Source organism: Ambystoma mexicanum, chromosome 1q (genome assembly GCF_040938575.1).
Source record: "Ambystoma mexicanum isolate Mex_15411 chromosome 1q, UKY_AmexF1_1, whole genome shotgun sequence".
NCBI lineage: Eukaryota > Metazoa > Chordata > Amphibia > Caudata > Ambystomatidae > Ambystoma > Ambystoma mexicanum.
Window position 1 is genome coordinate 401,907,961 of NC_090922.1, and position 12,912 is coordinate 401,920,872.

Sequence of the window (12,912 nt, forward strand, 5' to 3'; positions counted from 1 at the left end):
GGTCATTAGGACAAACCCTCAACCACCTCTCTTAGTCATTTCAAGAGTTTCTATCAATGACAGCAAGTATTGCTGTGCAGTTTGGGGAGATCCGCATTTCAAACATGGAAGACCATTGCATGACCATCTCAGGGAGTTTATAGACTACAAGTTGAAGTGGTCATTAAGAGAATAAGTGCTATTGCAAACATGCTGGGCATTCCAGAGCCCAAATAGAGAATTGTTGGATTTCTGGGGGGACAGGTGGAAGGCAGATATTCTATTCCATGGGCGCTCAGGGTGCTCACAAGACATACAACAAAAACACATGTAACCCTACAATGGAAATAGCCTTGGTGCATTTAATTGGTTCCTTTGTCAAAAGAGGGGGCACCAGTTGTAAGCAAAGGGGGTAGAGTGGATTGAGCGGGACACATTGAGGACTCTTCTGTTAGTGCTGCACAGGGCAGAAATTGCTTGGGAGGGCAGAAAAGAGATGGCAGTAGCCGAGGGAGTCATGCCAGATTGAACATGGAATCCCCAAGGGAAGGGAAGAGGGAGTAGGGTGAACATGCAGGGCAAATCTATGTGGATGCATGGCGAAGGCAAGTGTGGAAATTTGGGAACAGCTGGTTACCCACCAGCTAGTAGTAATAAATAGTGAAAACAATAGGCCTTTAGAGTCCACTGCTATAGCCAAACTGTACAAGGGCATTCAACATAGTAAAAGTATACACCTTGACCATTAGCTGAATGCAAACCTCATACAATGGCAATTTCAAATTGAAATCATTTGAAATAATATTTCAAGATTATGGAGCAGCTTTCAAAGTTCTCAACAAACCAGCTGGTTCTAGTTTTGAGGGTAAATGAACACCTGAATGTCTTCCAGCAGGCAAATGTTGTCACTTATATGGGACCATTGTAAAATCCTTTATTATGTCAAGCCCATATGTTCAGATGACTCACATTCACACTTCTTCAACATGATATTATATGATATGTCATTTCTTACATGCCGGTACACATGACAGAAAGTTGGGTAGAACCTGAACTCTCCAAAACCTGGTTCACACAATAACTATCATTGGACAAGAACTCCAGATTTCATCAAACTAGCTTCCAAGAAAATTATTATAAATACGATGAGGGGCCCTTTAAGTACTGACAAATAGAGGGAGCCTTCCTTTGTCCATTTGACATTACACAATGCCCCCAATATCCAAAAATCATATGACATACATGTTCCACTCTTAACGTGCTTTCATACACCAAAGCCCCTAAGCTCCTCAAACGTGTAACTTGTTAAAAACAACTGCTCCCCTAAAACATTCCTGAATATCTCTGGTTAACAGAAACGTGTATTGATCCTTCATTGTGACGTTGTCTAGCCTTCACATTCCCTCGGCCTTTTGGACATGTAAATCAAAGGTGCTTCAACTGGAGACCTTTTTGGGATAATTAACCCAGCAGTCTGGAGAATGCAGGCATCGTATATGTTTATGATGTATATTAAAGGGTCAGAGTTGGGGGCACACACAAGTATGATATCTAGGGTAAGCTTCCAGGTTGCCACATTATAAAGGTTGGACAAGAATGCTAACTTTATTATTCTCATTTTGTCTGCCCCTATGGATTTCACTCTTGGATGGTTTGCATGTCTGTTGTACTACAGTATTGGCAGGCTAGAGTATATCAGGAGAAATAAGACTACTTTATGGAGACAACTGCAATTATATATTGGCAACTGTTTTTGCTCAAGTGCTGGTGACCATCTTGTAGCTCTGTTATTTTCTCCTGTTCATCCAGGTCCAATCCTCAGACTGTCTGTGTGGATGGAGAACTACTGGTTGTCTTTCAGTAACCTATACGCTGAAACCCTTGCATTAGAGTACATATAGGGAGAAATGGCATATGAGTAGGGGTGCAAAGATTGTAGGTGTTTTTTCATTATTTGCCCATCCATTGACTGTGCATGGACATGCTAATCCTTATGGCCAAAGTCCTGGTTTTTAATTCCAAATACACCAGCCTTTGCTATCTGCTCTCCTTGATAGGACACAATGTTCTGATATTTTAGAGGTCTCTCATGTGCCTCCTTCTCTCCCTGTATTACTCTCTCTGCTCTACCCCCTCTCTATCTCTCATACATGCTCTCTCTACTTGTGCTTCATTGATGCTACCCTACATGCTCATTACTTCACTCATCCTTAACTCCCTCTCTGCAGTCTCTTTACATGCGTGTTGGGGTTTCCACACCTCCCCACCCCTTACCTCTTCCTTGAAGCCTCCTGTACCCTCCTAACTGGTGCTTCTTTCTTCCTCTGCACTGGCCTCTCCTCCCGACTTCTGATGGTATTTTCAAACCTCCTTCCTTCTTGCTCTCCTCATTCTAGTCTCCATGCTTCTCTACCTCTCCCCTGATATAACCCCAAGACTATTTAATATAGAGCTTATCTACTACACCCCTGATGTGACTTTCAACCTCCTTAAAATCCTTATCTAACTTTCCCTGGCTGTCACCTCCAACTTTGTTGTTACTGTGCTCCTCCTCCTTTCCCCTGCAGTTATATTTCACCTCCTCCTTGCTGCTATCCTCTTCCACTTTCCTCTAACTGCATTTTCATCTCCAGTCTCCTCCTCCCTCCAGTCAACTCACTCATTAGCCCTTCTCTGCCTTCTCCTTCTCCTTTCCCCCTCCCCTTCTCTCTGTAGCTGATTCAACGTGTCAACTCCAACCACCCATATCCTGACTCAATAACCCTTTCCATAAATATGGTCCTGTCCCTCCACTGGGGCTGTCCTGGTTCCTATCAGGGTCACCTGTTGGAAAATATTATGTTTGGCAAGTCATTGGGGTGGGCAGATTTTTTTGTAGGAGTTAGCTGTCAGCCGCGTTATGCTCCTGCTATTTCTTTTTGAGACTTGGCCACCATTTTGGATTTACAGTATTCTGCTCTCCCAAAATAGAGCAGACTTCTTGTCTGCAAGTTCTGCCTCCTCTCTGCTCTGGGACCATGGAAGCCCTTGACGTGCTTCTCCCTTGTCTCGGGATGCCGGTAAGTTGATCTGATATTTCTGAACTCTTAGCTGTCAGCCCATGCCTTAGTCTCGGGCTGGTGATGGGCCGGTACCAGCCCTATGTGTCCTCGAACATGGAGGTGATCGCAAAACACTTCCAACTAAATTGTGCTGCAAATTACTTGAAGCCCTGATTCACAAAGTAGCTCCATTATGGATAGTGTTTTCAGAAATGTTAATACCTCTGATTACCAATTAGCAGTGTTGAGTGATATTATTTACTGGTTGGGGAAGCAGAAAAAAATGCAGCATCCTCCTCATGTCCCTATATACTTCTGAATATGCACTAGGCCTTTGCCTGCAGAAATCATTTGCTTTTCAGCTATTTCCCCCCTCCTTCACTCAAACCCCCGGGGACAGACAAAAGCCAGGAGGATGCAAGAGCCTCCCTTCTTGTAGCTTCTTATTTTGCCACAACATGTGATGCTGTTTATCCTCCCCACTCTCTTCTTACCTGCCACATCCAGTACAATAATAAACAAGGCTAGATCAAGCTTCAAGCTGGTCCAGCTGCTGTCTGTCCACACTAATGGTTCTCTGATCCTTGAGCAAAAGTGGTAAGTAGCCCACTGCCGCAGGTCAATATTCACCAGAACTCTTACATGCAAATCAGGTTTATATCACTCATTATATTTTTCGTTCATCAATATTTCAATGCATCCTTTTGCCATGCTAAAGCATATTCCTATGGGAAGGGTCACTATACAGCATATTCTTGCATGTGCACACTTTTGCATGCACAAGGAGGCCCTTTTCCCAGAAAACCTTTCTTAACATGGAGTCTGCTTCTCTAATACCGATGTTAGGAGGCAACACTCTATTTTCTTCTGTCCATTAACATTAAGGCATTTCTTGAAATGTTGGGGTCCACCAAAGCCATTTGTCCATTCTCTTTTACATGTGAAATGGGCCTTGTGTTGACCACTGAGATACAGGAAGACCGTCACAACTCTTTAGGGGCTTGCATGTATCTAGTGGCCTAGAAATAGGTGCCATCATTCCGCCCCTTAAGAACACTTTGTGGAACGGGGCCAGGTCATCAGTTGTAAGCCGGCCCTTCCTTTTACCTTTCTGATTAAACCTAATAAAGAAGCTTCAATAAAACAACTCCATGGCTTAGCATTCTAGAAAAATCCAAGGACAAGGCATGGCCCAGAGTTGTTTCTTTGTTGGATGATACCCGGGGCTTAGCAGATCCACACCGCCCTCATGGGATCCTTATAACAGCTAGGTATTTGGGGTCTTGACCCAGACAGGCTCAGAACATTTCTATCTGACTGTACCAAGTTATTGGCACATACCTCTTTCCAATTGAACTCACGTGCAGCAACTAGCAGATCATGTAGCGTTTCGCCAAGATTCTGTTATGCATCCATTTATTAGTGGTGCCCCGGCGTACATCCTAAGAAGCTATGGGAGCAAACTTGAAGTCCATGCAGATGGCTGAATTTACAGTGAAACCTTGTTTTCTGGGGCAAAATAAAACACTTTGGGCTTTGTATGATGTAAGCATATGCCTGGGCATTCTATCAGATCCTTAGGTTTAACCACCTGACTGTGGCAGGGTTTTCTGTTGCAGTAATGGGGGCATTCCTTAGTGATTGTTTCAATACGTGGATGTCCTGGTCCTTAGCATGCATTCTGTTTGGAATGCTAAAGACGTAGTTATCAGCGCTCTTCGCAAAAGAATGGCTATTCCTAACACCGTAATAGCCCTCAGACAATGTCCTACACTAAATTCCAGAGGTCTGCAGTCTTGCAATTGTGATTTATGTCCAGCTCTCTCTCCCCTCTCAAATCAGCAAGCATCCTCAAAGCAATTTCTTTCAGCTGTAACACCCCGAAGATCTGTTGTCCTACATGACCTAAACCCACTAAGGCGATTTGGTACACTTTTTCCAGCCAACTCAGCTATGGTATGATATGATACTTTATTCCTAACGGGCCTGTACACAAGTGTTTCCAGGCGTGACAAGACCAGGTAGGGAAGACAGAGGGAGGACAAGACAAACGATCTTACTAGGCCATGTGTTATTCAGATTGTGCAAGGGTGAGAATGCAAAGTGCATGAAGAAGGTAAAGGGCGAAGGGGAAGGGGGGAGTGGCAGGGAGAGAGAAGGGGGAAGTGCAGTCAGGGCAGCATTGCACTGAGTAATTGCAGGCAGGGCAGCACGGCTCTGTGTAAGTGGAGGGAGGCAGAGAACTGTAGAGGTTACAGTTACAGAACCCCAAAAAGCGCTGAGGCCCGGAAGCAGTGCAGGGGGGACTGATCAGGAGGGGCCTGGTACCCGGTGAGACTCTGAGGGTAGTCAAGCGACCAGTCCATGCAGCAGACAGGTTGGTGAGCAGGGGAGGGAGAGAGAGAAAGCTGAGGAGAAGTGGAAGGTCTTGGTTTACCTGAAAGTTGGCTGCAGGAATTATTATTCACCAGCCCTTCATACCCTTCATTGAGTACCAATCAGACAACTCATCAGTAACAGAACTTATATATGGGCCATATGATATTCCTTTATCAGCACTCCTTCTATCATGGAAGCCATATTCTCAGAGTATGGACAACTTGGGCATTTGTAATTGGCTTCTTGCTCTACCCTGAAATAATTCCTGTTGTCCATGATATGATATGATATGGCATCTATAACACGCCTATACACAAGTGTTTCAAGGCGCGATGAGGCCAGGGAGGGTGAACAGAGGGAAGACAAAGACAACGATTTTACTAGGCCAGCTGACATTGAGATCACGCAGGTGCAAGGGAGGGTGGAAAGGGAAAGTGCGGGGGGGCAATTCATTAACAGTAAAGAATAAAGGATCAACAGTAAAGAATAACTAAAATGAATAAAAACAATAGGTACAATAGGTAAAAGTGCGACCAGCTAGTGGCAAGTGCAGGGGAAGTGCAGACATCAAGTGCCAAGACCTGGCGGGCCTGTAGGGATACAGAAACAGCCCCCAAGTGCAGGGGTTGCCCGGGAGCCAGTGCAGGTGTGCAGCTGGCGGGGAGGGGACCTTGGCCCGAGATCAGAGGGAAGCCAGGTGACCAGTGCAGTTTCAGGTAGCAAAACAGTTCTGTAAGAGCAGCTGCACTTTGGAATGCACTTCCTCTTCATATAAAATTGCTTCAAGGCCACCTTGTATTCCGCAGACAGTTACAAATCAAATTGTCTCCACTGTTCAATCGGTTCTATGGACGTTTGTCGCAAATCGACCTACACTTTTGCTGATTTCTTTTACCGATGTTCACCCTTTTGTTGTGGCAAAATGACCGGGTAGGCCTCTTGCACCCCCTTACTATTCCTGCCTCCCACCACTATATATACCTTACCCTCACTTATCATATGCATTTTGCTGCAAACAAATGCAAACAAATTTGGCAAAAACACATTGGCGAAAGTGGGCTAGACCATTTAATCACAGTATAATACAGGGTATGGTGGGACCCTGCCAGACTTCAGCGCCACAAATCATCTTTCAAGGCCTACAGGTGCTACATACAATTGGCTCCATATCATGCTGTATCATTATCATATGATACCATGCAATACCCTACCAACTAATAGGGCAAGCTTCAAATATGCCAAAATCCTGGGAATGTTTAGCTCAGAGGCAGTGCTTAAGGTCTTTACTGTTAAATCTATATCAGTTGCAATGTACAGAACAGAATAGCGAAATGCTTTCTCTGTTTCTTTGTATGCCTTCCTCAGGCAGTTCCCACGTATTCTGCAAATCAATGAATGAACATGTAATATGTAGAGAGCATTATTAAACTTACCCTAATATTGTTTTGGGGGTCCTTTTGAAAAGTTAATGATCTCTTTTTGACCACTACTCTTATTGGGTGATTAAATGCAGGGTGACGTTGTGGCAGCATTGGGGACCTCCGACAAGAAAGGCACAATACAGTTCGGCTACTGGTGAAAAATCACAGAAGGGCGCTACTACAGTCACTGTGGTATGCCTTTGGAATGATTGGAGTGCTGTGGTGAGTGCTGGCTGTGTGCAGAGACTTGTTCCTACAATGAAACAAACTATGTTTGGCTCTTTGCAAGAACGGTGTATGTACCGGTTCTGTGTGATTTTTTTCCTAATATTGATAGCCTCATGCAAAAAAGACAGATTTATTTCAGCCGTATTGCTGCGCACTTCAATATTGTGACTTATCACTATTTATTTGTGGGGGCAGCCCCCCGAACCTTTGTATCCATCGATCACCCACTGGCACTTACCTTTGAATTTGGGGCGTTTCACCCCTGATCCCCTCTTTCATCCCCTGCCCCATACCCGCCGTTAAAACTTTTATTCCACCCCTCCCGTCACAGTCTCACACACACACACAAACAAAACACACACACTTAGCTGCCCCCTCCAGGGGCGTTGCTAGTGGGGGGCTAAGAGGGTTATAGCCCCTGATCTTTTGGTTGCAGCCCCTGATAGAATCTCAGGAGCTACAGCCAAAAGGCTAGCTAGCCCCCAGTCCCAACAGTTCCAACATCAGCTTAGCCCCAGGTCTTTTCCAGACCTAGCAACTCCCCTGGCCCCCTCCCTTCCATGCAACAAACACTCCTTATCCACCACACAAACCCACTTACACTTCCCTTCTCCCCCGCCCCCTCCCTTCCACCTACAAAAATACCAACAAACATGCCCACACACACACACACGTTTAGACACTTACCTTCCTCGCCAAAGGCCGCAGTGTTCCATTGCAGCAGGGGCATGAAAAATAGATGTAGGAAGACCCCTATGAGTGGTCTCAGAGCATTCTTTCTAAATAAAAATGACCTTTTCACTCCACACGTATGAACCACCAGGCCTCCTGAGGTGTCTAGGAACTAGATAGGTGAACACTGTGAAGGGAACACGATTTAGTGGTGGGATGAGATACAATGAGGACATAGATAGAAGTGTGGATGATAGGGGTTAAGATCCTGGACAACGGTGTTCCTTTACTGAAGAAGGAAGGAGTCACTAGACGGAGGGTTTGAGCTTTGTGGTGGGGAAGTAATTAGTCGCTAGTAAAAGGATGGGTGAGAGCGAAGGGTAAATAAGAGGGGGCTGAGTGGACGAACATGTGTCTTCAGAGGCAAGAGAATTGGGAAAGTTGAAAGGATTGCAAAATCTAGCAGGTTAAGCCTAAGTGTAACTTGACATTTCGGATGCCCTAGAACGTTCATTTTCATATCATATACAATCAATGTAAAAATCAGCCGAGGACTCAAAGAAATACTGGATAGCCACATACAATGGAATAAATAAATACTTGTTAAGCAGCAGTGAAACTTATTCGAATCAGAGATAGTACTAACATAGGGTAGCAAAATTATTTCCACCATTAAATAATTGTGGTGACACATTTTCCAAGTACTAATCTACATTGCACTGGCAGCATCTTGGAATAATAACAAGTAGCTATGTGTGTTGGTACGAGGATAATTATTAAATGAGATGCTAGTGGTGCATTTGAGGGAGTAGGGGAAAACACTTGATGGATGTGCCTTCTTTTTGTAACAGAGCATGGAATAGGTAGAAGGCTTAGTGGACAAGAAGAGCCAGGCTTATAGAATGGTACCTAGCGAGGTATAATGCTTCTTTCCACCCTGAATGTACATACAAAGATTATATATACTTGCATGACACACGTTTCCAGCTTGACACTGTTGCTATTGCTTCTCTCACTTTGTAAAGATCCCCATTTCTTACTGGCCAGAACTAATAATAGTTTTTGATTGCATAAATATCACCCTTGTGGTTCAAAGTGGGAATTAGGGACACACAGTTTCCTACAGAAACTCAGTGAGGACTAGAGGAGGAGTAGGAGGAGCAGGAGGAGGATGAGGAGGGGGAGGAAGAGGATGTCACTGATGCAGCGATGACCATCACTGGCCCAGCACAGAGTAGAGATCAGAGCAGCACACACGATGAGGAGTAGGCATACACCTGACCACCATCAGCCAGGTCAGTGGACCATGCTGCCCGTGTCCATGTGGGGTGTGTACCTATCTGTATATGGGTTGGGTTCGATCAGCAGAACCAGATTTACTGCCATCAGGTTGTTTCCTGACTCTAAGTGCAGACTTCACTGAAGATACAGCTACTGTGGATTGGAGGTGAGGCGAGACCTGGGCCCTCCCTCACCCCCCTTGTGGTAGCCCCCCTCGATCCCTAGGTCTACATTTGCATACCTTTTCCCAGAGTGGGGCAAGTGTATGGTTTGGTTTGGACACCTGCACTGGCCTAGCACCTGCCACTGAGTCAACACTTCCATTATTCCAATCCTGGTGTAAGGGAAAGGGAGAGTCGAACTGTTATCTGGCTACGCTGGACCATCTTCTATCGCGTCGACAACAGTCCCACACTTGTCACACTTGTCTGGGTGGGATGCCTCAACGCTTATGTATCCACACTTTTACCTGTATAGCCAGCTAAGTTCAGTCTGGGTCAGCTCTGATTAGCTGTCTGGGTACTTTTCATCCTTGCTGTATAAGAAAGGACCATTGTAGACGTTCCATTTTTCCTCATTTGTTCAGTGTGTTTTTTGAGTGTTAATAATACATAGAATTAAGATTGCTAGCGGTTTAAGTACACAGTGCCACCAAGAAAGTGGACCTAATGGCCGAAGATAGACACATATTTATTGTGCGCAAAATGACATCTGTAACCTGTAAACCTAGTCAATTGTGTGTGCTATGTGCAAAGAGGAAATAAGCCAGTACAGTAAGATGAACACCAGGCAAGAAAGCAGGGGCTCATAGGGCAGTATATAAGAGGGCCTGCTTCCTGATCTGACAGTTTCCCATAAACCCTACAGCCCTTCCATCCTCACTGTCCAGACCAGGTGCCCCTTGATTAAGTGCCCCATCCCCTTCTTGCAGACTATCCATCCTGATATCCCCTATAGAGCTGCTGTCCACTGTCACTGCTTATTTTCCCTCAGGATAAACACCACACCCCTTTCACAATTCTGGTGCCATGTGGAATAAAGCATTCCTTGCCTGAATGGTTTTCTTGCCTGGAAATGTTGTTTGCCCACCTAGATCTGTTTACCTTCCATCCGTCGTTGCTCTTGGAACTGCCCTGGACCTGGTCTGCCACTTGCAGCTGTTGCTGCCTCACCTCGAACTGTTGCCCCTCTTCGTACAATTATCATTCTCCTATCAGGAACACATTTCCTTCCACCTGCAACTGATTTCCCGACATCTGAGCAGTTTAGCATTTATTGTAAGCCTCGTTTGTGTCCTGTCAGAGTATAAGCCCAGTTCGCAGTCTGGAGCCAGTGAGATCTGCCTCGTTTTTGAGCCTTCAGGCTGTGCCTCTTTCCTCTTTCCTGAGCCTGTAACTAAGACCCATTTCGAGAGTGTCTGAGTTGCTCCCCGTTCATGAACCTATTGGGCTGCGTTTCATGCCTGACAGCAACATCCCACTCCTATCTTCAAGCCTATGATCTACATCCCATGTGTGAATCTGTGACATGCATCCAATTTCTGGACATGCAAGTTGGTTCTATTTCCAAGACCACGTGGTGCCTCATTCCTGAGCATGCAAGTCGTATACCATTCCTGTGACTGTGAGCTCCCCCTCATTCTTGTGCTTGTGTGTGGCCCTCATTGCTGACCCTCATGCCTGAACCTGTGCACTGCTCCTCATTCCAGAAGCAGCACACTGTTCTCTTTGTTGATCCTGTGCCCTGTGACATGGTTGAGGCTAGTATATAGCACTGGGATTAAACTGGCAGTCAGGGCCACCACCAGCCCTCTACCAGAGGTGGTACATTGTGGATTCTCTGGCCATTCTAGTCTATCCCTAGCCTTGGTGTTTCTCTAGAGGACACTAAGATATTCTCTCAACCAGGACATCCCTAATAATCCTTGAAGGTTACTGTATCTTTGGATGGGAAGTACAGTTGTTTGCCCAGCCTTGCTGCTGAAGGCACGCCGACAAACAGTCATACCAAAAAAAACACAACACGCTAGGGAAAAAAGGCCAAGAGATTCTTGCAAGGATAACAAGTTTCAATTACACAAAAATAGGTATGCCACCAAAGAACTCTGCTGTCCAAGAACATTCTTCCAAAAAAAGGTACAATTAGAAGGTTAAAAGGAAACAAATCATCAGTGGCATAACCATATGCAGTAAAAATCTGCGTGGCTGGTTGATGAGACCTTATACATGGTCAGCCTGCTCGTAAATGCACCAAAATGTCGATCTGTTAACTGTGACTACGCAGTTACGGCGACTTTGTTGCATTTCTTTTTACCGACTCCCATTTCTGTGCCCAAGCAGAGCAGGGATGCAGGGGTACCATTGTTGTAAGCGGGGGACAAGAAGGTTAAAAAAAAACAAAGCACCATGCAGCGTCAGCTTGGACCCACGTAAGTGGGAGGAACCGATGCTGCAGGGATAGCGGGGAGTCGGCGGCACCCACAGAAGTGTGCCACCATAAAGGTAAGTGCAAGGGAATGCGGGCCGGTTCCGCCGGATGCGGGTTAAGTGATCTATTTGACCACTGCTCCACACCATAATTGGCGTCAACATTTTTGTCAGCGCAGTTTCGGGCAGCACAGTGATTACATAGATTTGCCTGCTCTATAGGTGATGCCAGGCCATTGGCCCCAGCCCGTCCGTCTGTCTTCCATCACGTGAGGTCAGCTGGGCTCATCATCTCCAGGGAACCAAGGTTGAGTTAGCAATTAGTTTCTATCTAAGTCAATGCTGCTCTATCATTATGCCAGGCACCTGGGAGGCTCGGGGACTGGCACAGGGGCAGCTTGAGGTCGGGCTGACCCACACATTCTTCAGTCATACTGTATCACACCATCCACACCCAAGGCTTCCACCTTTGCTTTGGACTATTATTTATTCCTCCCTGTACCTCACATTACAAATCTTGTCATAGTGGGGTTAAGATCATACGGTCATGACCTCAGATCTTTAATGGCTGAGTATTTTATGGTCGGTGGTCTGGAGTCAGCTACTATCATAGAAATCAGAGGCCTCAGTACTGGAACAGTTGTGGGTGTAATAACTCATGGTTTGCTTGGTGGGGGTCACAAATCAGCTTTGGCCTGGCTGTGTTGAACATGCCCTCTGAGGCACCTGGTACTGTCGCATGGCCTTGCAGGGCACATTCCTTCTCTGGATAACATGTGTTGGCAACAGTTGTAAAACAATGGAGGGTTTCTGTGGACATAAACACCGCAGGTCTCTCGTCAGCGCATTGTGCCTATTCAGGTCTCTTCATCAGGGTTGTGGCCTGTGTCTACCATGTAGCCTTGCAGGGCTGAATGTTTCTACCAAAACTACAAAATGGCTCCTGTTTATATGCATGCACTAAGTCTAAGCATCTATATTTCGCATAGTATTGTGTCCGTGCAGGGTACCGTAGCATGCGCCCCTCCCCCCTGACACATCACAAGTGTATTTATGGGATTTGCCTTACTCTAAAGCATCCAGAGGGGTGGGATAGGTTCATCTCCTTCCCAACACTGCTCTAGATACTGCTTGTGGATGCAGGGAACACATCATGGGCAGCATAATGGAGTTGTGACAAAACATGTGTGCTTCGTGGAATCACCACAATGGACACTTGCAAACCTTTCCACACAGCTATAAATGCATCATTCATTTCTGGGCAAAAGTCAATAAGGGGGCTGGACCAGAGGTACATAGTCCTGGACCACTTTCACCCATATGGAGTCAAGTGAAATCTCACACAAATACTGAATACTGGAGCTCCAAATGCCAACAATAGTGCCAGTAGATGACACACAAAATACAAGGAAGGGAAGTCAAAAGAGGAGGCGAGAGCTAAAAATGAACACAGAAGCAATAGAGGTCGAATGAAGTTCAGAGATG